Raw genomic sequence first — 25,810 nt, 5'->3', positions numbered from 1 at the left:
ACTGCAGTGCACAAACATTACTGTGTCCTATTTTAACAGATTTTTATATGTAATGTTAGAGCAATATGATCAAATGCAAACTGCACACCTTACAAACCACAGACAGTCCTCAAATACAATAAATGTTCATGAAAACAATTTCAGAGAATGGAAGAATATGCAAAATCTGCTTTTATTCTTTAATTATTATGTCCCTTCTGTCTTTGTTAGTTTGTATTATTTTTGTTAAGTTAAATAAATGAACATCATTTGTTTGGCACCTGGAGCTTGTGTCCTGGGTTAAGTTTATAATTCTATATCTAATATCCCAGACTTCTTATTGCATCACTGTCTAAAAGAAAACAATGAACTGCACTCGTTGTAATGCTCTGATGTGAGCAGCGATGTTTAATAAGCACTAGGATACTCTTGTGGGTAATATTGCGCTTTATAAATACACATACCATCAGACAGCCACCAATACTGCAACACACTTGCATAGAAAACATTTCAAGCTAGGAATCAGAACTAATGTTAAATAAAGAAAATGAGTTTGACATTTAAAATTGTATACGGCAAACACATTGGTTATTAGTTGCAGAGGACGTAATACCCAAGTAATAAGTCCATAATCTTGTCAGGACAAACATACGGTTTCAATACATAAACCTTGGCTCAACCCCTAGTAGCTATGGCACAGAGCAGACAGGCTTATCTTATGAAAAATGAAAAGTATCCAGCAGTACAAAATCAATTAAAGTCAATACACAACGCAATAAAAATCATACAGATAATTGAAAAAAAAGAAACTAGAACAATGGCACAGAAAAAGATTAACATCCTGTAAGGGGAACAGGAGAAATGTTGATTTAGGTGAAAATGTGCCAGGAAACAGCATGGTGTCTATGGGTGCGGTTCATCTGTGAGTGCACATAAAGAAGCTGCCCTGAATGAAATAGTCGTTTGGGACAAGTGACCAAACATTGAAGACAATTAGTGGGGTGCTGGGCATCTCAAACAATGTAAAAGACTGTCCTCACACACCACCATGTGACATGCTTCATCACTGGCCGTCTCGCTCTCTAGAAACTGTGTTTGGTAGAGAGCGGGCCTACACCTGGAGTCAGGGAGTCACTTCTAAGATCTTTGTGGGGGCCCGTGAGAGAAGTGATTCTTAAAAACCAATATAAAAACCAAAATACATTTATTCGCTTGGTATTTACTCGGTATTAAAAGTTAAGTGTGGGGATTGGGGGAGCTAGTACCCCATCACCACCGTAGTCAACGTTGTCAACACGTTTCTGCCAAGTTGGCCCAGAGGGTCTGTGTCATTCATCAGTATGAAAAAACTAGGGCTCCTATCCTGCCAAATCTGCTCAGATGTTAGCACTGTGTAGGGTGACCTGTGTCATCCTCCAACTAAACGGTATTCCTTAAACCTGTTAAACAAAAGTAAGACTCTGTCAGAATGATGTCTGAGTGATGTCCTGTCACATAAGAGAAGAAACATACACACTATGCATATCTCCAAAAAAAAATGCTGCATGTGAATGTGAAACACGTGTCACTCCAAACGTGAAACACATAATACAATGCATTTCAAAGGTTTAGTAAGACCAGCTCAAAATCTTACCCCAAGGGAGGGTCCACCGTGACCCATGGAAAGGGAGTATGAGGGACCCCTGTAGTCACACTCTAAAAAGGATGATATTTAAGGAAGGTAAATAATCACATATGCAAACCATTTAATAGCAAGGCACAAACTCCAAAGTGAATTATTCACAAGTTCATATTCACACTTCCAGTCACACCCTTACTGCCTCAAGGTGCGTCCCTCACCATCTGCATCCCTCACCGTCTGCGTAGATGTGTCTACTCCTCTGCCCTGATGATGGCAGAGTGGATTGAGACCATCTTGTTTTATAGGCCATTGTCATCTGCTTGATTGGCCCATTAGAAGTTTACTTGCACTTATGTGCTCAATTGTTTTTCAGATCCTGTGTCCGCACTGCTGCCTGGAGACTATGGCCCAGATTCATAAAAAGGAAAATTTGGTCGCAAAGGGGCAGATTCTCAGAATCGGCCCCTTTGCGACCAGTATTTTTGCATTTGGGATGCATCATTCCAAATGCAAAAATCGCAATTTAAGGAATCTCTAAATTGAGATTCCTGAAATTGCGATTGCATTTAAGGAATCCCAAATTGAGATTCCTTAAATGCAATTCAACTAAGTAAAAAAATTAGCGATTTCGCTAATAGGAGTAGCAAATTACCATGAAGTTGAACTTCATGGTAATTTGCAAAAACTTTGAAAAATGCATGTATGTGTGCAACATATGTGCACAGATTACTTTCAGGGGTTCAACAGGGTGTCCTTTGGACACCCCTGCATGCTTGAAATTGCATTCTCAATTTGCGATTCGCTAATTGCTAATCGCAAATTGAGAATGTCTTCCCATTCATTCCTTTAGGAATGAATGGGGAGGTATTCCTTAATTGCGAGTCGCAATTTGCTTGTCGCAATTCAGGAATATTAAGAAATCACAATTGTTTTAGCGATTTCTTCATGCATAGCATTTTGCTATTCCTTATTAGCGAATCCTTATTTTTCGCTAATAAGGAATCGCAAAACGGATGCCTGATGCATCTGGGGGTATGTCTTGAGATGGTGCTAATTGGACAGCCTGGCGGTTGTGTGAAGTGAAGCCGCCAGGTGAGAAGCGTAATTGATTGTGGGCAGCCACAGGTGCGTTCTTTCCGGCGTCCCATTTGGGAATGCCTGGGGGCCGCATTGTGAACCGGCGCTCACAGGCAAAAAGGATTTGTGTGTCCCCGGCAATTGCGTATGGTGCGATGGAACCGGGGGTGTGGTTAAATTGCACATCTGCACTTGCGAGCAGCTAGCCTAGTGGGTTGACCCAGTTAAGCATTTGTACCTTCTGATTAAGGGTCTGATTCTGACTTGGAACAAAAGGCATTTTGTCACAAACTGAACAGAGTCTGCCAAACCATGGGCTTGCCCTCCTCATTTAGAGCTGGGCAGACTGTCAGCATTCTGTTGACCTATGCCCTGTTGGCTCCATCAACGGAATATTTACTCCGACAGCCCGAAAGAGTGAGGGCTGTCTGACGAAGGACTTTATATCATCTGGCCTCCTTAGGGCGGATAACATAAAGTTGTTTTTCATGTCTGTCACTGCCAGAAGAAACATGGCGGGATGGAATAGGAAAAAAACAAAAATGACACCAACCCTCTAGCCCATTATTGGTTTGTTTTTCAAAAGAAAAAAGCCCATTTTGTTTTTAGAAAAACATCAATCTTTTGAACAGGTTGGTTGCTTTCCATCAAGGCTGGTGCTACCATAAATTAAACTTCTCCTAAATTCAGTCAGTCAGTCAAAATACACTTTATTCGACTTTTGTTAAAATCATAAAAGGCAAGAATAATACATACATTTAAAACATTTTAAAAATACCCACAATACACTTATTTTGCACAGCGTCCTTAAAAAAGTCACTTAAATAAACACCATATTGTATAAAAAGAGAATTAAAATTGATATATTGATTCACTTTTAGTTTAAAATAATACAGTTCTAGGGATTCTTTTGTTTCTTCCTCTATAAGCGGCTGTTAGAAAACTTGCAACACAGAAAGTGACATGTGCATCTGGTAACCGTTGAAGAAAAAACAAGGCTGGTCTCACTTGTATAAAGCCCATAGTTTTCAGGAGAGGTATTAGATATTTTCCCCTCTCCAAATTGTAAAGCCCACAGAAAAACATAAAATGGAGAGTATCCTGATTAGAAAACTGGTCACACTCACAGGGTGGTGCATGCTCTGGTTTTCCCCACACAGGGAAACAGCCTAGTGAGTAGTGGATCAGGTTCATTCTAAATCTGGTTAATAAAAATCTATGCAAGGGTTTAGTAACAAATTGCAGGTAAGGTTCCATTGAGGGGGAAGAGGACAAGACCAAATGTGCTCTTACTAATGGTTTGTTGACTTCAAACTCCTCTCTCTCTAAATTGATAGGAACCACAATGACGGTGGTTCCGGTTGATGTAGAGAGTTGTCCGAAGGACCAGTGGAAAACTCTAAATTTGGCAGGCAGAGGTCTCTCGGGATAGCAGAGCGAATGTCCTCCGCCATCTGATCAGACTAAACTAGGTCAGGGTAACTCTAAATCAGGCATTTATTCTTTTTTAAGGCTGTAGAAATCCTTCAGTGCTGTAAAGCTGAAGGCAGTATCCATCTTTGGCGAGCGAAGGAGCAGGGTAGGTGTGGCAAGCAGCTCACACTCTTGAGCATGCCATTACGAGGCACCTCTGCCGCAATCTATGGGGCACTATAGCATCTCAATTTAGGTTGGATATTCAATGATAAAACAAGTAGGTACCACTATTAGGGTACTACTTTTGACACAAGTGTGGGGTAGGAAAGTTACCCATATTTAAGGTCTTGAAGAAGCTCCACGGATCATTTTTGACCACCAGGGGCGTGAAACATGGTGACCAAAGTTTGACCCTAACAAGGGTAACAAACTAGACTAGGATGGCACATCATAATGCGTCAAGTAGCACTAACCTATAAGCTTTTTTTTAACCTGACAGGGGATCCATATTTTAAAAGTTTAAGCAATATCCTCTAATCAGTTTTAGCTCATTCCACACCAACACGTTATACCACCCCACCAGAATTCCCTTGTACTCATCAAACGGCATAAACAAAAGATCTCTGCTAAAGTGACTCTTTTGGGGACCGGTAGGGCAGTGCAGCCCCGTCCCAATGAGAAGCAATTGCCCTATGATGAAGCATGACATCTTTCGGGATGTGTGAGGGCAACATGAAACTGTCTCATTGACTGTCCCTCACAGTCTGCCCAGTTCTTAGATACTCCTCCTTTCCTTCCTCTCTAGAAACAGTGACACCTATTATTGCATTGAGTATACAAGAAAGACCTGTCGAAATTGATATCCATTGGCCAAGGTCTCACTGAATGTTTGGGGGACAGACTCAGAGTGATAAAAATACTAATTTTGCCCCCCTGAAGTTTTCTTGTCAGCCAGATATTTCCACAACATTCCCTGGTAAGATTTCTGTATTGGGACTTAGTCTTTTTTTTGGAGCTCAGATCAAAAAACTCCAAGAAGACAGGCCTAGAAGCTTGATACAGGTAGGATGCACTGAAGCTCCATCCTTCACCACCTCTGCCCACTGACATCTTCTTTTGGGTATCAAAAAACTTTGAGTGGGACATACCAACTTGCCGAAGTGTGCTAAACTGGATACACTAAGCAAAGGGCCTGCACGATCACCCACTTGTGTCAGTTTATACTGCTGAAAAAATGTATATCTAAATATACTGGTGATAGTGGGGAGTAAAAGTCATAATTTTAATAGACATTAGGCCACAAGTATATAATGTATCTCTTATTTTAAGATCTAGAAGAACGAAGGAAAAGAATCCATATATTTGTGCAAAACAGTATGTATAGTCACAATCGCCAACAAAATTGTACAGAATCGGACACTGAAATTAACAGCACGGTCTCACAAATTTAATCATTGAACCTGCAAGGTTACACAAATATAGAGCACTGAAATTGCCAACACATGTTTTGCGGAATAGTCTACCCGCTTCTTCAGGGCTGTGAGGAAAAGAAGAAAAAAACAAAATGGAAAGATAAAAAACAAATGATGGCTTAGAAGCCACACGAAGAGAATAAAGAGCGTATCGGGAGACTTATAAAAAATTATTGAAGAACTGTTAAACATCGACAAAAAAGTGTAAAAAATAAGTTTACATGGGCACATTTAAGAGCACGTTTAAGATCTAGCACACACTGTAAGATATGACGGAGGAGGAGAGCGTATTGCTAGTTACTGCAGCTCCTCCTGCAGAACTATGGAGAAGATGGCTGTACATTTTCTTGAGAAACTTTAAAATGGATAAGATCACTTAAAAACCTAAAAGCGATTAGCACCAAAAAACAAAAAAATTATATAGGGTTAACGTAAACAAAGATTTAAAAAAAACATGAGCAGCATGGTGCTACGCTCTAAAACATGAATTAAGAAAGAGATAAGAATAAAGAAAAAGACCCAGCTGAAGACAAGTTGAGAGTCTCATGTGTACCTTTGACTCATACAGCAAACACACAAAAAAAGATCGCAATCACGGTCACCAATGAAAAATATAAAGGACAGATTTAGAAGTAATTTGTAACAGCAACAGAATTCTTTCAAAGTATACACAAATATCCAATGCTGAAAAATACATAATAATGGGCGCAATTTAGTACCTCAAACCGAAACCATATTAGACTGTTCATCCGTGAGAAACGCACATCCCCACATGGGTTACCTAGAGTAACAGAGTCAACGTTAAGTAAATCACCTCCAAGGGCACGCGTCAGTGTAGAAATATCGCAGTTCAGGAACAGAATTACAAGTCTGCAAAGACATAACATTTTGTGCTATTAAATGCCTCGAGCGAGAGCCATGACCAGCCATTTATCCAATTAAAATGACAGATCCTTACTTGTCGGGCATAGAGTTACAGTATCGGCATCGGCTCCATCGAAGAAACTTGTGGCTATAAATCTAACAGTAAAATGGCAAAGAATCATACAATCAACTAAAAGAAAAAAAGGAAAAAAGGGGTAGATGGAATGGGAGTGAAGGACAAAGAGATACATGCCAGGCATAGTGGCATCAGAGAAAATCACACTAGGGAAACATTCCCTTGCTGTCCACTAATACTCCCAAGTGTTTCCGCCGGTCTGATACACAAGAAATGTCAACCTTTTATAAATGTCCCGTCACTTATGCTGCAATAATGACAGGTGATGTTGCTACAAATCATAATGTACAGGCCTGTGAAGGTGTGCTACCAGGCAGGGAAGGAAATCTCTGATTATAAAAGGCACAAGCTATCTGTCAAAGCCGTAGTTCCAAACTCTCCTTTCTCACCCAGTATTTTGTCAAAACTCCTTGTTATATACATCCAGAAACATCAGCTAGGATCAGCAAGTCATTATGCAGACTCAATTGACCAGCTACAAGAGAGAGAAGAAAAAAAGACTACATCTTGCTTAAATCCATTTAAAAAACGACAGTTCCTAAAAAAGTTCCATCTCACACATGCAAACTTACAATTGAAAAGACACGTTAGCACCTACAATCTTCCCATTGGGCAGACCAAATATGCGTTAATATATAGCTCCATCAGTTGTAATTCAGGGGCATATCAGCAACACCCAGCGATAATTATGGATGAGGGCGCTTAGCACGAGGATAAGTATCGCCGGCTATCGCTGGATTTATCGCAGAGATAGTGCGCTATCGGCAACGCTTATCTACAATGCGATAATAAATCCAGCGATAGCTGCAAAATGTGCGATTATCGCTTGAAATCCAGTGATAATCGCACAGCGATAGGCGATACGTTTCATAATAGGGCAGGGTGGTCTCATCATTTTGATCCACCACCCATAGACTATAATGGCTTAGTTAGTTTACAAGCAGGTGTAAGCAAACCTGCGATAAGCACGGTTAGTGCTACTTTTCTCGTCACTACACAGGTTAGCGATTGGCTTGATAATTGGAGAACTGTCTGTTAGTGACATTCTCCACGTTAGTTCAGCAGGGTAGGCCCACTTTGCATATCATCGGCGTTGCAAAGATGAGTGTTAGGGAAACTGGCGCAGAGGCCTAGGAACACGCGATAGCGTGTCCTTGCTTTTAGTGCGATAAAATTATTGCTGCTTTTCTCCCAAAAACGGATGCTAAAGCGGCGATTATTTTATCGCGGCGCCTTGATGATATGCTCCTCCGTACTCACAGCTGAAGGCACAGCATGGTATACGTCAGCATGAATTTAAATGGACCAATCTGCACAGGACCTAAAACACGCAATTAAACCCGGACTAGAGGTAAAAAACAAACTAAATACAGAGCCCACATACGTCTTTTTAAAAGAAGTCAAGGCACATAATGTCAAAGAACCAATCTAGCTAAAAATAAAAAGGGGAATATTCCACCAAGATGTACAGTGAATAAATAAATGAAAGTGCAAGAGCAAGCTGGAAGGAGAAAAGAAAAAGGAAAACCATTGGAGGGCTTTTAATCCGTAGTTGGGTATTGAATCTGCACGAGGACATACCTACATATCACACTTCCAATCCAAGCCAATGCACTAACCTGCGATTACAACTGTACCAATATCGTACATACCCGGAAGGGTAGTTAAAGTGGTAAAATTATACTGCACTGTCATATTATTAAAATCAGGGGTGGCTCCTCCGCAATGGCGGAGGAGCGTCGCCCCACAGTCCGTGCCAGCAGACATTAAATAAAATGACAATAACTCAATATTATTTATCATTTTATTTTTGCTGTTCGAGCCCAACAATATAATAGGTATAGGGCGGGCCGGGAATTGTAGAGGATTCAGAAAAGGGGGTGGTGATGAACAGAGTGTCTGAATTAAGCAGACCACTCTTACCCAGTCCAAAGATCAGGGCTTGATCCATCACCGTTATTTAGCTCACTGCCCCATCCCAGCTCAGTACCCGGCTATATGCAAATTAGTCTGTCCCTGGCCCAGTGCATCATGGGAACAGGGCAGACCAAACTACCAAGCCAATTCTTCACCAGAAAGGAGACAAGCTACCGGGGACCGGTTTCTGGCATTTCAGCCTCGTCGGCCCGGCTTGCTTGAATCCTGATGGAGCAGTGAGCAAGGGACTCATGTCTGAGTATATCCTGCCACACCTATAGTGGCCAAAAACGATTCAGAAAAGGGGGTGGTGATGAACAGAGTGTCTGAATTAAGCAGACCACTCTTACCCAGTCCAAAGATCAGGGCTTGATCCATCACCGTTATTTAGCTCACTGCCCCATCCCAGCTCAGAACCCGGCTATATGCAAATTAGTCTGTCCCTGGCCCAGTGCATCATGGGAACAGGGCAGACCAAACTACCAAGCCAATTCTTCACCAGAAAGGAGACAAGCTACCGGGGACCGGTTTCTGGCATTTCAGCCTCGTCGGCCCGGCTTGCTTGAATCCTGATGGAGCAGTGAGCAAGGGACTCATGTCTGAGTATACCCTGCCACACCTATAGTGGCCAAAAACGATTCAGAAAAGGGGGAGGTGATGAACAGAGTGTCTGAATTAAGCAGACCACTCTTACCCAGTCCAAAGATCAGGGCTTGATCCATCACCATTATTTAGCTCACTACCCCATCCCAGCTCAGAACCCGGCTATATGCAAATTAGTCTGTCCCTGGCCCAGTGCATCATGGGAACAGGGCAGACCAAACTACCAAGCCAATTCTTCACCAGAAAGGAGACAAGCTACCGGGGACCGGTTTCTGGCATTTCAGCCTCGTCGGCCCGGCTTGCTTGATTCCTGATGGAGCAGTGAGCAAGGGACTCATGTCTGAGTATACCCTGCCACACCTATAGTCGCCAAAAACGATTCAGAAAAGGGGGTGGTGATGAACAGAGTGTCTGAATTAAGCAGACCACTCTTACCCAGTCCAAAGATCAGGGCTTGATCCATCACCGTTATTTAGCTCACTGCCCCATCCCAGCTCAGAACCCGGCTATATGCAAATTAGTCTGTCCCTGGCCCAGTGCATCATGGGAACAGGGCAGACCAAACTACCAAGCCAATTCTTCACCAGAAAGGAGACAAGCTACCGGGGACCGGTTTCTGGCATTTCAGCCTCGTCGGCCCGGCTTGCTTGAATCCTGATGGAGCAGTGAGCAAGGGACTCATGTCTGAGTATACCCTGCCACACCTATAGTGGCCAAAAACGATTCAGAAAAGGGGGTGGTGATGAACAGAGTGTCTGAATTAAGCAGACCACTCTTACCCAGTCCAAAGATCAGGGCTTGATCCATCACCGTTATTTAGCTCACTGCCCCATCCCAGCTCAGAACCCGGCTATATGCAAATTAGTCTGTCCCTGGCCCAGTGCATCATGGGAACAGGGCAGACCAAACTACCAAGCCAATTCTTCACCAGAAAGGAGACAAGCTACCGGGGACCGGTTTCTGGCATTTCAGCCTCGTCGGCCCGGCTTGCTTGAATCCTGATGGAGCAGTGAGCAAGGGACTCATGTCTGAGTATACCCTGCCACACCTATAGTGGCCAAAAACGATTCAGAAAAGGGGGTGGTGATGAACAGAGTGTCTGAATTAAGCAGACCACTCTTACCCAGTCCAAAGATCAGGGCTTGATCCATCACCGTTATCTAGCTCACTGCCCCATCCCAGCTCAGAACCCGGCTATATGCAAATTAGTCTGTCCCTGGCCCAGTGCATCATGGGAACAGGGCAGACCAAACTACCAAGCCAATTCTTCACCAGAAAGGAGACAAGCTACCGGGGACCGGTTTCTGGCATTTCAGCCTCGTCGGCCCGGCTTGCTTGAATCCTGATGGAGCAGTGAGCAAGGGACTCATGTCTGAGTATACCCTGCCACACCTATAGTGGCCAAAAATGATTCAGAAAAGGGGGTGGTGATGAACAGAGTGTCTGAATTAAGCAGACCACTCTTACCCAGTCCAAAGATCAGGGCTTGATCCATCACCGTTATTTAGCTCACTGCCCCATCCCAGCTCAGAACCCGGCTATATGCAAATTAGTCTGTCCCTGGCCCAGTGCATCATGGGAACAGGGCAGACCAAACTACCAAGCCAATTCTTCACCAGAAAGGAGCCAAGCTACCGGGGACCGGTTTCTGGCATTTCAGCCTCGTCGGCCCGGCTTGCTTGAATCCTGATGGAGCAGTGAGCAAGGGACTCATGTCTGAGTATACCCTGCCACACCTATAGTGGCCAAAAACGATTCAGAAAAGGGGGTGGTGATGAACAGAGTGTCTGAATTAAGCAGACCACTCTTACCCAGTCCAAAGATCAGGGCTTGATCCATCACCGTTATCTAGCTCACTGCCCCATCCCAGCTCAGAACCCGGCTATATGCAAATTAGTCTGTCCCTGGCCCAGTGCATCATGGGAACAGGGCAGACCAAACTACCAAGCCAATTCTTCACCAGAAAGGAGACAAGCTACCGGGGACCGGTTTCTGGCATTTCAGCCTCATCGGCCCGGCTTGCTTGAATCCTGATGGAGCAGTGAGCAAGGGACTCATGTCTGAGTATACCCTGCCACACCTATAGTGGCCAAAAATGATTCAGAAAAGGGGGTGGTGATGAACAGAGTGTCTGAATTAAGCAGACCACTCTTACCCAGTCCAAAGATCAGGGCTTGATCCATCACCGTTATTTAGCTCACTGCCCCATCCCAGCTCAGAACCCGGCTATATGCAAATTAGTCTGTCCCTGGCCCAGTGCATCATGGGAACAGGGCAGACCAAACTACCAAGCCAATCCTTCACCAGAAAGGAGACAAGCTACCGGGGACCGGTTTCTGGCATTTCAGCCTCGTCGGCCCGGCTTGCTTGAATCCTGATGGAGCAATGAGCAAGGGACTCATGTCTGAGTATACCCTGCCACACCTATAGTGGCCAAAAACGATTCAGAAAAGGGGGTGGTGATGAACAGAGTGTTTGAATTAAGCAGACCACTCTTACCCAGTCCAAAAATCAGGGCTTGATCCATCACCGTTATTTAGCTCACTGCCCCATCCCAGCTCAAAACCCGGCTATATGCAAATTAGTCTGCCCCTGGCCCAGTGCATCATGGGAACAGGGCAGACCAAACTACCAAGCCAATTCTTCACCAGAAAGGAGACAAGCTACCGGGGACCGGTTTCTGGCATTTCAGCCTCGTCGGCCCGGCTTGCTTGAATCCTGATGGAGCAGTGAGCAAGGGACTCATGTCTGAGTATACCCTGCCACACCTATAGTGGCCAAAAACGATTCAGAAAAGGGGGTGGTGATGAACAGAGTGTCTGAATTAAGCAGACCACTCTTACCCAGTCCAAAGATCAGGGCTTGATCCATCACCGTTATTTAGCTCACTGCCCCATCCCAGCTCAGAACCCGGCTATATGCAAATTAGTCTGTCCCTGGCCCAGTGCATCATGGGAACAGGGCAGACCAAACTACCAAGCCAATTCTTCACCAGAAAGGAGACAAGCTACCGGGGACCGGTTTCTGGCATTTCAGCCTCGTCGGCCCGGCTTGCTTGAATCCTGATGGATCCAGAAAAGGGGGTGGTGATGAACAGAGTGTCTGAATTAAGCAGTGAGCAAGGGACTCATGTCTGAATATACCCTGCCACACCTATAGTGGCCAAAAACGATTCAGAAAAGGGGGTGGTGATGAACAGAGTGTCTGAATTAAGCAGACCACTCTTACCCAGTCCAAAGATCAGGGCTTGATCCATCACCGTTATTTAGCTCACTGCCCCATACCAAGCCAATTCTTCACCAGAAAGGAGACAAGCTACCGGGGAGAATTGGCTTGGTAGTTTGGTCTGCCCTGCTCCCATGATTCACTGGGCCAGGGTCAGACTAATTTGCATGTAGCCGGGTTCTGAACTGGGATGGTGCAGTGAGCTAAAAAACGGTGATGGATCAAGCCCTGATCTTTTGACTGGGTAGGAGTGTTCTGCTTAATTCAGATTCTCTGTCCATCACCACCCCCTTTTTTAACCGGGAATTGTAGAGAGCAGGAGTAGTGTGCACTCAAAAGTGCAAATGTGTGTTTCGCCGGCCGTTCTTGGCCGGCCCTATGGAGCTCCTCCATAATGGTGGAGAAGCGTCGCCCCACAGGCCATGCCAGCAACAATGAATAAAATGAAAATAACACAATGTTATTATCATTTTATTAATGCTGTCTGAGCCCCCTAATTTAATAGGTAAATGGCAGGGGGACCAGCACGGCAGGGAGGATGAGTAGTGTGCACTCATAAGTGCGCATGTGTGTTTGGCCTGCCGTCCTAGGCCGGCCAAACACATATGCGCACTTATGTTTCTCCAACCAGCTGTTTTACACTGTCGGTGAGAGAAAAGCCACAGGCTCCAATTCACTATCTGAGTGGCAGACGAGCCAGCTCACACCAATACTGGCGCTGCTGCAGTGTCTGGATTGTGTGTGGAGCCTTTGTGCTGAGGGCTCATCCCCTTTCAGTCGTCGGGGAGAGTGGAGTGGAGCAGCGGCTGTCTTTTTTATTTTTTAACATATATTTTATTTCCCCCCTTCCTCAACCTGCCGCCATCTCCACCCACGGCCGCCCTATCACTTTCGGTAGGTGGCTGCTGCCACTGATTAAATTCAGTGTCTGAGAACCTAGCTACTAATTACACTTGCAATCGCATATACAGCTTAAGGGAGGAGCAAAAAAAGAAAAGAACCACACAAAATAAACACACAGTTAAGGAACTATCATCCTAAACCGGGTATCGAACACTTTACAGAATCCCCATATCGTTCTCAGACTCTCAGACGTTATGCTAAACTCACTAGATGATCACAATAACACCTACAGCGCGTACAACCTCAAGATAACCTCTAAATGGTGGTATTGGGCTACACTGCCACAACGTCGAAGTGGATTACAGTCCTTTGTAAATGCAAAACACTTTTCAGCATGTCGACAGACTATACAGCAGGGGAACAACCATTACAACGCGGATTTTACCACGCGTTGCTTTTACATCGCATGTATTACAACGCATGTGATGTTACAACGCGTGGTAAAACCACGCATACCATTACATCGCATATTATATATACCATTACATCGCATGCGCTTTTACAACGCATGCGATGTAATGTGTAATGGCGGCGGCGGCGGGGGCGGCTATTCACAACGACGTGAACTCAGCAGGAAGGAGGAAGCAGGATCCGTAGGCGACGTTGGAGAGGAGACAGGTAAGGGGTTTTGCGCATGGGGTGGGGGTTACTTATGTAGGGTTTAGGGCAGTTTTAAAGTAGTGTGGTAATGTTTGTGTTTTTTTAAAACGTTTTAGTGTGTGTTGTGGTGTTGTGTTTATTTAGTGTAGTGTATTAGGGAGGGTAGTGTAGTGTTTATGTAGTGTAGTGATTTAGGTTTTAGGGTAGTGTAGTGTATGTTTATTGTAGTGTATTAGGGTTAAGGGTAGTGTAGGGGTGGGAGTAGTGTGGGTAGCGTAGTAGTGTTTTAGGGTTTAGGCTAGTGTAGGGGTGGGAGTAGTGTGGGTAGCGTAGTAGTGTTTTAGGGTTTAGGGTAGTGTAGGGGTGGGAGTAGTGTGGGTAGCGTGGTAGTGTTTTAGGGTTTAGGGTAGTGTAAGGGTGGGAGTAGTGTGGGTAGCGTAGTAGTGTTTTAGGGTTTAGGGTAGTGTAAGGGTGGGAGTAGCGTGGGTAGCGTAGTAGTGTTTTAGGGTTTAGGGTAGTGTAGGGGTGGGAGTAGTGTGGGTAGCGTAGTAGTGTTTTAGGGTTTAGGGTAGTGTAGGGGTGGGAGTAGTGTGGGTAACGTAGTAGTGTTTTAGGGTTTAGGGTAGTGTAAGGGTGGGAGTAGTGTGGGTAGCGTAGTAGTGTTTTAGGGTAGTGTAGGGGTGGGAGTAGTGTGGGTAGCGTAGTAGTGTTTTAGGGTTTAGGGTAGTGTAAGGGTGGGAGTAGTGTGGGTAGCGTAGTAGTGTTTTAAGGTTTAGGGTAGTGTAGGGGTGGGAGTAGTGTGGGTAACGTAGTAGTGTTTTAGGGTTTAGGGTAGTGTAAGGGTGGGAGTAGTGTGGATAGCGTAGTAGTGTTTTAGGGTTTAGGGTAGTGTAGGGGTGGGAGTAGTGTGGGTAGCGTAGTAGTGTTTTAGGGTTTAGGGTAGTGTAAGGGTGGGAGTAGTGTGGTAGCGTAGTAGTGTTTTAGGGTTTAGGGTAGTGTAAGGGTGGGAGTAGTGTGGGTAGCGTAGTAGTAGTGTTTAGGGTATTGTAGGGGTGGGAGTAGTGTGGGTAACGTAGTAGTGTTTTAGGGTTTAGGGTAGTGTAAGGATGGGAGTAGTGTGGGTAGTGTAGTAGTGTGGTAGTGTTTTTGGGTTGGGGTAGTGTAAGGGTAGGAGTAGTTTGTTGTGTAGGTGTAGGGATAGAGATGTAACTTACCTTGCATACTTTTACCATAAGTATAGCTTTACCACGCATGCCTTTGCGTTGTAATGGCATGCGTGGTAAAAGCATACTCGTGGTAAAAGTATGCGATGTAATGGCATGCGATGTCATTGTCATCACGTTGTAATACCCGCGTTGTAATGTTCCATATCATCCCCTCTGTGTGTGTGTGATCATTACCCATCAAGGAAATCTGACTGATCTGACCTGATTGATGTGTATTTGTGAAAAGAACAGCTAAGGGAGATTTTGGGTCTGCGTGTATAATAGCCCCAAAATGTTCTTTCCAACTTTCTTTCAGAGCTCTCTTAATTAAACCAAAATAATGTCGTTCACATATGCAAGTAATCAAATAAACACAATAGCTCATATTACAGTTCACGAAAGCCCTAATCTTAAACTGTTTAGATTTATTGTAGTTGAAAAACTCCACAACTTTATCATTGACAAGTTTACAGCAAATGCAGCCCCCACATTTGAAACTTCCTGTAGGCTTCATATCAAGCCATGTTTTAGTGGTATTTTCTAAGTATCACGTAGTGTCACTTGGACTAAAAATAGTCTTAAGAGCGTCTGCCTTCCTAAATGTAATCAATGGTATAGTAGGCAACAACCTGCTAAATTTTTGATCCAGTTTTAAAACCTCCCAATGTTTAGATAGAATTTTAAAGATGTTTTAGTTCTCCACAAAAAATCTCTGATATTATAGGCATGCATGGTAGATTAGTTCCCCCTTTGAGCATTTTAGGCAAAAAATAGATGATGGATATGATGGGATTATTCACCACCAGATAGCTCTATTCTTCTTAAAAAAAAAAAACCTCTTCAAGCCATTGGGATAATAGCATATGACATCTCTGTATGGCTCTCGTAAACTAGTAACATGAATATGTCATGTAATCAGTAATTACATTTAGTTGTCTGAGAGCTTCCTTTTCATAGTTCTCAAAATTCATCACTACAACATTTTCCCCTTTGTCAGCTTCAAGTATTATGACTTTTTCAGTCATTACATACGTTTTGCATTGCCAGAAACTCTTTATTAACAATTTATTATTACAGGCCATTTTCTGCATCAAATCAAAGTATCTGACAACCAAATCATGAAAGATGTCATTCACATTCTCTTTTGGGAATAGAGGTGTAAAGGTGGTTTTCCTGGCCAACCCACTGTCCTGAATGATATGATCCTCAATGAAAAGATCATCCTCTAGATCTTGAATGTCTAGTGTTCCAGAGTCATCAAGGCCCATAAGCAGATGTGTATCACAAAGTTCTTGTATCGTGAGTGTGAACATATTAGGTTCCAATCTACAGATGTATGTCACACGGGCTTATTGTTGAAGACTTTTTTCAAATTCAAAACTAACAAATTTGCAGAGGTCAGTTTTCAATTCAAAAGTATAATAATGACACGTGGGGGGAAAAGACAGACCTTTATCTAGAATACTTATATCTTCTTGGCTAAGCAACCCAGATGCTAAATTGACAGCTAGGGAGAGTTTGAGGTTCTCATACTTTCCTCAGTCATTGATCAGGTTTGTACCAATATATTAGGAAGCCCTTCTCCTTGTACGTTTCCGTCCACCACTGCCACTTACCTTAGAGCTTTCTCCTGATACTGTTTTCTTTCAGTATTCCAAGGATTTTCTGTTAGTCAAAAAAACGATTTGCTCTATGATCCAGATTTGGATTAGACTCAATATTAGAATTTCTATGATCAACACTAGAGGAGTACGAAACGGAAACACTATCTTGTGACATAGTTTAGGTTGTAACCCCTCTTTTGAATCCAGAATCAGATTTTCTGTCATATGAATAAATACATTTCATCACACAAAAACGATACTTTCTTCTTGTATTTAATCTGTTCTTGATATTGTTCTAATAAGCCAACTAATATTTTGTCGTTTTCGTTCCCTTCCTATTCATTTTGTTCTGCAATAACTATCATGGTCTCTTCAAGCCTCTTTTATTAAAACATCCATCTTGATTTCAGCTTGCACTATGAACATCATCATAAGATCATTGGAAGTAGCCATTAACTTTTCCTCCCACTTAACTGCCTGTTCAGCATCTATTTCTACTATGACTGGAAATATATTAATTCACAACACTCTTGGGATTCTGCCAAATTCTAGATAGCATTTTAATGTATCAATTTCCACCATTATTGGGACTTTTTCTTGGTAATTCTTTCTGGTTCAGGGAATAGATTTCGTAATCCCCTTTGTATGGTGGAACCAATAGTTCTGACCTCACCAACTTTTTTGTTATAAAGGTCATCTGTTAGTGTATCCAGTGTCTTCATGAAATTTGCCATTCTCACAAAAGAGAAGATATTATAAAAACGCGTCACACTATACAGCTTTAAACATGAAACAATCAAATAAAACAATGTTGTCTATGACAAAAAGGATCAATACAGCTCAATAAGTTGTATTGTGAGGCACTAGTGCCACTCAGTACAACTTGTGCTAAATTGAACTAAGTAGAATTCAGTGGTTAGTCCTCATCCTCTGGAGGTCCCAAATCCAAGTCCGAACTTTAGCTTCTGTTAAGAGAAGTTTCTCTTGGTCACTTTTAGAGCTCCCATAACCTCAGGGACAGCACTTAGACTCCAGGACCCCCTCCAGCAGAGGTCACCAGCACAGTCCAGGCAGGTTCTACTTGCCACTCGTCAATTGGTCACTCTAGGACAATGCCTCTTGTATTTTCTGCCACTCCTGAAACCACACAAGAGATCAGCACCTGTTCCTTGAAGTCCACATCCTAGGTTTGAGTAAACGTGGGAGCAAGTTCAGCCTTTAAGATCGCCATACAGGTCACAAACAGCAGGAGTCTTCCTCCTCTTTCCTTCTGTAGATCCAGGTGCACTATGAGGAGCTGATGGTGCTACTTTTGTACAGTGGGTGTGATCACTCCTGGCACTCCCTGATCAATGATTAAAAGGTTCTTAAGGGCAAACATTTTTACCTTTTTTCAGTACAATGTGTTTTTGGCTTACGGAAAAGTATTACAGAGTGCACCATTCTCAGTGAAATGTAACATGGCATACCTGTTCTGCCCCTGGAGGTAGCTGGTGACCTAGCCAAGGGAGTCTTCTCAGTAAAGCACGTTCCCTCCTACCTAGCCTCACCAAAGTGGTTCTGAGACCAGCTTCCCTCTCGATGTGAATGGAGTAAGATAGCTGTAGTGATAGCTGTAGTGTACCCTCTAATCAATGAACCCCTAATTCTTAGGTCTCATTTATCAGCTAATTGTGAATGGAGAGGCCTCACCCTGATCCCTGTCAAGTTAATGATATTCCTGGGCCCTCTCAAATCGGGTTGCTCAGATAAGCTAAAACATTTCACAATCAAGCAATTCTTCTAAAAGGGCCATGCAATAGCTTGTGCTCTAGGAGCTGTTTCTGGGAGGGCAGCCACAGGCAGGTTCAGGCTAATTAGCTGACAGGAAAGGTATAACTTTTTATATTTATCAAAAGCCCAACTTCACAATGGGTTTGGATGTTTCATAAATATCAAAAACAGAGGTGGAATGGACATTGTAGCTTTTTCAATGCTAGTGTTTCGAAAAATTGCACTTTAAATGTCCTGCAGCCTTTGTAGTAGAAAAAGCTACAACACATACACTGTGAAAACAGCTTTTGGGGACTAATCACTGTAGGAACATGCCAACTTTAAATTCATTCAGTTTGAATTTCTCCGTACAAGTCACCCTACCTAGAGGGGCCTAGTGGGTTTAGTGCCTACTTAGGAGCCATTTAATATTTGAAAGTGGGCTTCTCTCCTGTGAAAAGGGATATTTTGACAGGTTTAAAAGCGGCCGCAGCCTACAAATGCAGGCCGGAAGCCATGTTTTCCTTGTTAAACTAGTAGGTTGAACAATATGTGCAGCAGCCCACAGGTGGTATTTAACTTGTCTGACATTGTGAATGTTCTGCTGCAGTTCTACTGACTCTTTTTCCCATGTTACCCAAGGCACCCCACTGAAAATATATGCTTTTCTGATGGAAAAGACTCTTAAGGATGGGAGTATAAATGAAGCATTCTCCAAAACATAGATGAATTAGTCAACAAAGATGTAATGGAGGCCCGTTAATTTACGACACTTGTAGAAGAAGGAACATTAAATACACTATTAGGAGAGTTATAAACAAAGAAAGTAAAGCCCAGTAAAATGGATTTGAACACCCTATAAAATACAACAATGTGAGACACCAATGATGGTATTCATCAGATAGCAAGTCCTTCATAAATACATGTGTAGCCCTATCTTTGAACGTTGTTCATCCTATTCTTGTAAACGCCTTACATTCACTGGTCACTGATTGTTCTATAAATGTTATTACACACTTGTGGGAGTACAAGAGTTAGCTGCAATTCACTAACCATGTGGATTATGCCACAGGTGGATTGAAAAAAAAACCTTTTTCCAAGGTGATGATTCTGGATATGTAGCTTAAGCAAATTAATGGCATCAAAACAACCATCCAGAAATGACACCTTGATAAAAAGATGAAAACAATAATTGCAGACATGGGCACCGTCACAAGAGATTAGATAAGAAATAAATAAGATTGGAGCATTAAACATAAAGCTGTACCAATCACAAGACTGGTACATAGTATACTGGTAGAAAAAAACTTTTCAGATGAGGCCAGTAACTGGAGTTACAAGCCCCATTGAGCATGACCAGTAGTGCGAAGATGCCATAGGTCTGACGTTTTTAACCCAGCATTTCACCTACAGAAACAAGACAACATGTCCAGTTGAGATTTCATCCAAAATAAAGAAAAGCATGCAGAATTGTTGCAGAAATTAATATTGCAAGGAATTCACTAGAAAAGAAGAAGGGTGCAGTTGGCATTTGGGGAAGTAGTTTCTCTAAGTGATGATTATGACATTCAATCGACCCTTAGAAATAGAAGGCTGGTAATGAGAAATGTGTTCTATAAACAAGCTGCATCTTAAGGATTATTAGAACAAGCTATTTAGCTCAATAACCAGAAAGGTTCATAAATCTGGTACTAACCTCAAAACTAATCATAGGAACACCATCTGTTTCCATTTAATCTACTGCCTATCAGGGCACTACACATTATTCCTTTACCACTGCAGCCAGCCCATTACATCCATGTTGTTACACTATTCATCTAGGTGACTTCAAATTCCCAATGAGCATGAAGAAATACAATTTATCCTAAACAAAAATAAGCACTGTCTTGCATAATTCATCTCTCACCAAACCGACAACAAAGGCAATGCTTCTGAAATCATTATTTCCCCATATCACCTTTAATGTTAAAAGGTCAGTCAGGCTTGACTGATTACACCACTCTGCTGTACCAAAACTATTCTTTCATACATGACATCTAAAATAAAAGTCAACTACTACCAATAAGAACCTTATGTGGAAATCACTGATAAACATTTCCATCAAGCAACTATCTCATCAACTCAAAGACTCAAGTACATTTTAAAGCACTGCTCACTCTACCTATTAAGGAACCCAAAATTATAACCTGGTCACCCAAAATATCATAACCAAGATGGCCTCTCTCACTCCAAGATCCATCAAGGAAAACCCTGCCTGCCCCTGTTGATTACCAGACTCAACCAAATACAAGTACAGTGGGATAACTGGACAAAAACTAGCATTTGCAATGCAATCGATCTCGCCTTTGCGACCTTATATGTATTTGGCTATGCAGGACATTAGCCTGGGTGCTGAAACATCTACTGTTCTTCAACATGGAGGGAAGATAAGCACCAAACTGTGTGACACGCCGGGTATGGGAACACATAGAGTGAAATATTGCCTTTCAGCAGAAAATAGTATAGTCCAAAGCTCTATTTTTAGCATAAAATCAGGGCCTTCAGTGGTCATATCACTGAAAATACAAGATTTGAAAGAAATATTATTGTCTACGGGTGCTCTTGGAAGACAATTTCTATGGACTGGAATCTAGAGAATGCTAAAATGATTTTGGTATTTTACTGACCTCTGCTGGTCGTTTTCTATCAAGATTGGTAAATAGAGCCAAAAAAAAAGTCCCTAACAAGAAAGCAATTCTGGTATTTTACTGAACTCTGCTGGTCGTTTCCTATCAAGACAGTTAAATAGAGGTATTTAACAGAAAAAAAAGTCCCCAAGCGGAAGCAGACAAGTTCTAAGGCTGATCTCCAGAAAGTACCTACACATATAAGTATATACTAAAGTATATATATAAGAGGTCTCAAATGCTCGACCTAACTAGTGAAAACACAGATTTTCTGAAACTCTGCAAGTACTAAAATCCCAGAGATAAAAACACAAGGACCTAATTCTCAACATTAAAGCTTTTTAGGTCTCGCGCCTGTGACACAGGGTGAAAGCCCTGTCGCAGCGAGACCCTATTGTCGTCGGCTCTGCTTACAAGGAGCCAAGAGGGAGACAAGAGATGGGCATGCGCAGCATGCCAGAATCGGATCAGGTCGCGCACGTGAACACGCGCTCCGATTCCGGCATGCTGTTCCCCGTCACAATGGAGTGCGCACGCAGACAGACGCGCGCGCACACACACATACACAGACACACGCACATACAGACACACGAGCACACACACACAGACACGCACACACAGACACACGAGCACACACGCGCGCGTGCACACACACACGCCGCCCCCCCAGCAGCCTAGACAAGCAAGTTCTGAATGCGTAGACACACACACGCATTACCTGGCATACGCGGGGCTTCCCTCACTTATGGGAGCCCCGCACTTGCATCGACGGCCTCATCCGATGCCATTTCTGACCCTGAGCTTCTTCTACAGCCACAGCGGGGCTCTCCCCTTAGGCATGGGAGCCCTGCAGTGGTATCTGCTGGTCTTCACCCGGGCCCCCTCCTGGGACCCGGGACTTCAGCTTTGGCGCTGGGGCTCGCTCCTCATAACGAAAGTGGAATGGCGCACATGCGCGGGTAGCCCCCACCCTCCCAGGTGTCCTCACAACTGTCCCTGCGCGTGTCCACTTTGAAGAGCAATGTCGGAAAACAGTGTCGGACTGCCAATGTTGCGAGCACGGCTTTGACCTGCAGTCGGCTTCAGCCTGAGCCTCTCTTGCTCTGTAAACCGGGGCAGGAGCCTAATGGGGAGCTCAGCCTCGTCCTTGCCATACATATATACAGCTCTTGAATTAGGGAGAAAGAAAGCCATTTTGCTCAGGATCATCCCTGCTCCCCATTTGTAGACACCCCTGATGATTATGCGATCAGATATAAACATTGTTTCAGATGAAAATGAAGCAGAACAGGTTCCTGCTAATGGTCAACAAACCTTTTGCGGAAAATGATTCATGCTGCCCTAACAGCCCTCCAATCACACAGACATATTGCTGCATAGGGATTTACTTGCATTTCAAAGGCACCTCAGTCTTGTTGCATCTTGTACTGTGTGTTCTCTTGGCACGTGACAGGGTTTGTAACCAAAACCACCTTTTACTCTGGCGAAGCTAAGCCTGTCCGGAGGTTCACATATGGCGTTGCAGCTCTCGGCGCGCACAGGCGTGAGGAAAGGAAACACGACGGGCTTGTGTATGGCACACAACCTGTCTCTGGTATGGCATCAGGGCACTTGCGGTTCAGGGGTCTCTCCCATACGGTTACCAGCTTTCCGTCACCAAGTGGAGTCTAGTGCACCTTGCACCATTAATAGTGTGAGTGGATGTGTCCCTGTGTCAGATGAAGTGCCATCTTCAATGAGCCGTGGGTGCACACGAGTGCGCGTGTTAATATGGTATGTTGCCCGGAATCACTAACACATCTTCCTGAACAGCAAGCATGCTTGTTGCCGGACTGTTGCAAATGTGTGCATATCTGGGCATGTGCGGTGTGTGGCCTTCTAGTGCACGTTGTGCATGGTTCAGGTGGATGAGGGGTCTGAACAGGTAAGGAGTGTGTGTAAAACTATCTACAGATGGAGGGAGGCTGAGTAGAAGCAGAGTGCGTAGATACAGATACAGGCATAGAGGAGTGCGCAGATACAGGCAGAGCAGAGTAGTGTGGAGGGCCAGGTCAGGGCCTGACACGTGGTTGTTGGGCTGCTCACAACAGGGACACGGACACTGAATGGAGGGTTAGCCGGAAAGACCCAGAGCGGTCTTCCGCCTTGTTTATTTATACCCCGGTACGAGCCCGCCCCGGGGTATGCATGGATGCGTGTTAGTGTGGCAACATTGTATGGGAGAGCCCGTGTGGCTCTCTACAAGTAGCAGTTACTGAAAGGTGATACTGGCATGCAGAGACGAGGAGAGGGTCAGGCAGACTGGACGAATATACAGACAGACCGGAGGAACAGGCAGGCAAAGCGGGACTTGGACACCAGCACAAGCAGAAGAACCAAGTGTGGGGCGCGGGCACAACAGGCAGGGTAAAACCGTGCATAATTTGCAAGACTGATCAGAACGCCAAAACAGACAGGGGAAACTGGAAGTGAGACAACTGGGCTGAAACCTTGCTATCATCCGGGGCCCCTAAATATTTCACAGCGAGCCCGGACCGGAAACACTGAGGGGAGATGTTTCTGTGTCCTGTGTAGTCAGAGAGGACCGGGTTGAAGGCAAGCCAGGATCTCTAACATGTGGGACAAGCACACACATGCATGCACACGCACACACATGCAGACGCGGACTGCCAAGGAGACTCGTTTATGTGGCGTGACATGACATTCTCTCCTCGTGGACCGACTCTTGGGAACCCAGAGCAAGGGACCTGGATGAAACGGGGCACATTTCTGCATCTTAAATGTAGAGCTTTATGAACCCCAATCCGATGTATACAAGCTAAGCGACAGAACACAACACAGATGGGGCATGGGTGCTGGCAACTCTTAGGAAGAAGGGGTGGGTAGGTTCAACAGGCGGTGGAAGGTGGGGTGGGGGGTCATTGGCATCTCTGGCAGCAGACACCAAATTAGTGCCTTGGTTGGTATAATGCACTGGGATCCGCCCATCTATCCACAGACTGGAAGCTTCTGGCACATTCATGACACATGGGTTATGTCAAAGAGAAAGGTGAAAGTGCTTATCTCCCGTTTATCTGCAGTCCACTCAATGACATATGAGGAACAAGCATTTGCAATGCAATAGGTCTCACATTCAAGCGAGTTTAAGCTAATGACATTGTAAATAACAATGCCTTTTATTTACATTTTAAAAACCAAAGCATAATTAAAAGTAGTTCAGTAAATCTTTATTTCGACAGTAAAAAACCATCATAAAAGTACAATTTATACAATAAAAAAATTCATTAAATTACATTTCTGAACTTTTTGACATTAAAAAGGAAGACCAAAACAAGTAAAAGATACATTTCATATGAGGAGGTAATATTCCTGTTCAAATGTTTGCTAATCCCTTGTATTCCTCAACCTTACTGCCACTTTAAAAAAACTAGTAATACAACATAGAGTATGCATATCGCTAGCTTTCTGCAAAAAGAGTAATGCAGCTTTTGCCTGGCGGAATTTCTGTTTCATGATGATCTCAACCAAAAATCTGCGCCTCGGATTCCGGTAAAAGGGACATAAAAGTACAAAATGAAGGGTGTCCTGCGGAGACCTATTGTCGCAGCCGCAGGCACCCTTCTGCTCAATCGTTACAGTAAAACCTGAGGGATACGCTAAAATATTAGGTAACAGATTGAGCCTAAAACGACATAATAAAAATCTATCATATTGGTTGTACATCAGGAACAGATAAGCTTCCATACCCTCCCCATTGCTGACTCGACAATGAGCTGCAATCGATCCTTTCAACATATCAGCATCACGTCTTGCAGTTTTAAATTTCTCTTCAAGCAGCATTTTGACCCTTGCTTTACATCTAGCAGAATTCGGTACAGGGTCATTAAAGAGGAGGTGCTCATCTATACTTTCTAGAGCGTTCTTAACATATTTTAGCCACGGGATTTTTAATCCATTCTCTCTATGCAGGCAATCCAGAATAATTTCCCTAGTCAGTGCTGCCATATTCTTATCCATGCCATAATTGGCCTCATCTTGACATGGTCTGAGATGTATTGGGTCCCTAGTTCTGTGTGCACTATTTCAGCAGGGATGGAGTGTGGGACTTTCAATACTCTGCGGAAAAATTTGTCTTCTGCTAGTTGTAGTTTTTTAGGGTCCCTGAAACCCCACACTTCTGCTCCATATAGGGCCTTTGCTACACTAATTGAGGAATACATGGTAATAATTTGCCACCATCGTCCTAGCCTACTTGCAAAACTTAATATTGCACCACTCGAGGAAACTAGCTTTGTGCAATGCTCCATCACAAGAGGATTACATTCGAGTTTACCATCCATCAAAAGGCCCAGGTACGGGAAGGTGTCCACTGATTCCAACGTATGTGTCCCTATTTTGTATACAAACTTTTTTGAGGGATTTTTCCCGGCCATCATGACGAATGATTTCTTCAAATTTACGCACAGTTCTAGACTGGCCATAAACTGAGCAAATCCGTCCACCAATTTTTGTAAGCTCCTTGGTGTCCGGGCGAGCAGGACCGCGTCGTCCGCGTACAATAGTACAGGGATTTGACGAGATCCTCTTCTGGGGCAATCCACCGCTAGGGCAATTAGTGCACTTTCCAGGGCATTAATATAAAGTGAGAACAGGAAGGGGGCAAGGATGCACCCCTGCCTTACTCCTTTTGTGCATGGAAATTGTTCTGTACATCCCCCTTCCTGATTATAGCGGACCACAGCCGTCGTATTCCAGTGTAACTCCTTTAAA

This window comes from Lissotriton helveticus, chromosome 1_1, assembly GCF_964261635.1.
Source record: "Lissotriton helveticus chromosome 1_1, aLisHel1.1, whole genome shotgun sequence".
NCBI classification, from domain to species: domain Eukaryota; kingdom Metazoa; phylum Chordata; class Amphibia; order Caudata; family Salamandridae; genus Lissotriton; species Lissotriton helveticus.
Note: the sequence above shows the minus strand (reverse complement) of the source record.